The following is a 3,675-nucleotide window of genomic DNA, read 5'->3' as shown; positions in this document are numbered from 1 at the left end:
TTGGGAGGCAGAGGCAGGCGGATTTCAAGGCCAGCCTGGTCTACAGAGTGAGTTCCAGGACAGCCAAGACTACACAGACAAATCCTGTCTCAAAAAAACCAAAACCAAAACCAAAACAAAAAAAAGTGTGATGAATTTTTGAGTTCATTTTTATGCATATTACAAGAGGTTCAACTGTATTTGTTAAAAATTAAATAAAATAGTAATTTTTTATGGGTAAAGGTGTTTTATAAGCCTGTGCACCACATCCATGCACTATTTGTGCAGGCCAAAAGAGGTCACCTGATTTCCCAGAATTGGAGTTAGAGTATTGTGTGCCACCATATGGGTGCTGGGAACCAAGCCTGGGTCTCCCAAAAGAATAAATAGCCAGTGCTCTTAATCACTGAGCCATCTCCCCACCCCCAACTGTATTATTTTTTATGTGGATATGTTATCCCAGCACAGATTTTTTTTTTTGAAAAAAAAATTACAATTGGCCAATGGAATGAATCTAGGTTTGTTTTTGGAATTTTAGAGGTCTGTATATAGGTGTCTTTATGCAAATGTCACATAGTCATTTATGCTACTACTGATGTTGCTTTGTGATATTCTTAAAAATCAGATGAAATAACAATTGTTTCTTTTTTCTGTACATTGCTTTCATTGTGGATTTTAGGAAGAGCTAGCTTACCAGTTTCTGCAGAGAATGCAAATGAGAATTGGTTAGACATTGTTTTGAAGCTGTGCATCAGTTTTGGGTGATAGTGTCTTAATATCAATATTAAGTCTTATAATCTATAAACATTGGTTTGGGTCTTTATGTTTTCAATGTTATTTTGTGGATTTTAGATTGTAAGTTTGATATTTAAGTATCTTATAAAGTTGTTCTTTTGTTGCTGTTTTTTTAAGGAAAATAACTTTTGAAAGAGGATCTCTATCATCAGCTTGTCTTTAATTCCCTATGTAGCCAAGGATAACTTTGACCTTGTGATCCTTAAACTCATACCTCCTGATTGCTGGGCTTAGGATTTGCCACCAAATGGAGGGGACTGAACTTGGGGAATCATGAATGGTGGGCAAGCATTCTAGCAAGGGAGTTGCAGCCTGAGTCCTTGAGGTTTTTTCTTAGTTTCATGTTTGCTTTGGTCATTGCTAGTGTATAGAAAAACAGATGATTTCTAATTATTTATCTCTTCTGCTGCAGTACTGATGAATCCATTTATAAATTTTTAATTTCAGTCAGTAAGTCGATATTGGATTTTGTCATTCTTTTTCTCTGTCTATTGTGGTAATTGTGCCTTTTCATATTCTTGTCTCTCTCTGATATGGTGTTTTATGTTAATTGACTCTTGGGTTTTTAAAACAATCTTTTCTACCAGTTGGTTGTGGAGCAGAGTCCTTTTTCGATGTTGTTGGACTAGGGCGGCTAGTGCTTTGTTGAAGCTTTACATGCCATCTATGCTGGGTAATTTTATGTCAACTTGACACAAGCTAAAGTCATCAGAGAAGGGAGAAAATACCTTCATAAGATTGGATTGTAGGCAAGCTTGTAGGGCATTTCTTTATTAGTGATTGATAGAGGAGGAACCAGCCTATTGTGGGTGGTGCCATCCCTGGGCTGGTTATCCTGGATTCTATAAGAAAGCCAACTGAGCAAGACATGGTGAATAAGCCAGTAAGCAGCACTCCATGGCCTCTGCATCAGCTCCTACCTTCAACTTCCTGTCCTGTTTGATTTGATGTTCTGACTTCCTTCAATGGGCAACTGTGATTCAGGATATGTAAACCAAATATACAATTAAATTTCAAAAACCCGGTAAAGAGTAAACAGCATTGCTAATGTCCTTTAGTATTATGTAACTATACTTATTTGAGCTCTATTGTACGTGAACTTGAATTGGCCTTACCTATTTTCTGCTTGATGGCTTTTCTTTTTGATTATTTTATTATTTTATGTGTATGGGTGTCTGCCTTTATCTATATCTGTGCCCCACGTGGAGCATGGGACTCTCTCAGGTTCTATTTATCTGCCAATGTCTTTATATCAGTTTCATTTTGAAAGACACTTTTGCAGAATATATGATTTTTAGGCCAAAAGATCATGTAGAGGTGGGGGCCTGTTAGAGGAAACAAGGCTAGAAAATAGGACCAAAAGTTTAAATAGATGGGGAGAGTGAGCACCTGGAGTCATGGCTCAGCGCTCAGGATAATTGCTCCTCCAAGGGACCGAGGTTCATTGCCAATACCCACACCGGAGCTAACAACCACCTAGAACTCCAGTAACAGGAATCGAATGCTCTCTCTCTCTCTCTCTCTCTCTCTCTTTCTCTCTCTCTCTCTTTCTCTCTCTCTCTCTCTTACTTTCCTGAGGACTAGGATTGGATACTGGGGGAGGATTAGGAACCAGAGAGATTAAGCACCAGGCTGCGGAAGGAAAGGGGGTGGGGATGAGGGCTGTATGGAAGTGTAGTCACCTGGGGAAAAGTAAAAAGCTGGAGAGTGGGACAGAAAACCTTGGAAGAGGCCAGGACATCCTATGCAGGATGGAGGGAGGGTCAGATGGATGGTTAAGATGGTGGAAGAGGACAGAAAGGTAGGTAGGAAGACAGGTGTAATGTGGTAGTGAGTGGGAGACACAATAGGAAAGGAGGAGGGAGGAAGGAAGAAGGGTGTGTGGATGTGAGCCTGAGGATGAGGGTATGGTAGGAGGTGTGGCTTTGACGGGATTCTGATGGCAAAGAACTCAGGGGAGATGAAGAGAGCTGGGAAGGAGGGCAGAAGGTTTATGGAAAGGGGGGTTCCAGCTGGAGGAAACAAGGCTAATGATAGAGCCAAAAGTTCAGATAGCCCCCAAGAGTCTGGGACTGGGCATATTGCTCAGCAATCAGCACAACTGACTGTTGCTCCAGAGAACCCAGGTTTGATTCTGGGCACTCCTGGGGCTCACAGAAATATCTGTCTATAGTCCCAGGTGATCTGACACCTTCTTCTCGACTCCCTGGAGTCTAGACATGCCCTTGGTGCTCAGAAACATGCACACAGACAAAACAACCACTCACAGTAAGATTCAAAATAAAAACAAAATTAAAAGAGAAAAAAATATCTGGAGAGAGTGTTTGGAGCTCTCTGTTTTTATGATCTGGCTTTCTCCCTGTTTGCAATCTCTAATCCAATACTAAGGGCTTAGAGGCGAGGAAAGTAGTCTTCAAGTCTCAGATTTACACACCTTTTAAAGCAGGGCACTCAAGAAGTCAGTATTTTCTGTTTTCAATCAGTCTCTCCTACTATGGACCCTCTTCACTAACAGTGAGCTGGAACAAGAGGGATAGTGACTCAATGTTGTTGCCTTCCCGTGCCTGCCATAATCTTTGTGCTCTAATTGGGGATAATATTGAGGGAGGGAATTCTGACTTCTTGGCCAGTCTTGCTTGGAATTTAGCCCTTGCAACAAAGAACTGAAACCAGCGAGCCCTTCTGGCAGTCTTGTACTCCTGGGGAGATGCAGCTGTTCACTTGGAGCCGGAGGTTGTGGGAACTTCATCTTATTGCCTAGATCCCCTTACTTTGCTTCTGCTGTTTTTCTAAACAGGGAGCAGGTCAGGTCTCAAGTGCCACTTGGGTTACAGATTATTTTTCCTAGCAATATTTACTAGAAAGTTTTGGGGAATAAATTTTTTTTCTGTTTTTTTTTTT

Source organism: Mastomys coucha, chromosome X (genome assembly GCF_008632895.1).
Source record: "Mastomys coucha isolate ucsf_1 chromosome X, UCSF_Mcou_1, whole genome shotgun sequence".
Classification (NCBI taxonomy): domain Eukaryota; kingdom Metazoa; phylum Chordata; class Mammalia; order Rodentia; family Muridae; genus Mastomys; species Mastomys coucha.
The sequence above is the reverse complement of the archived record's forward strand: the minus strand, read 5'-3'. Positions refer to the sequence as shown.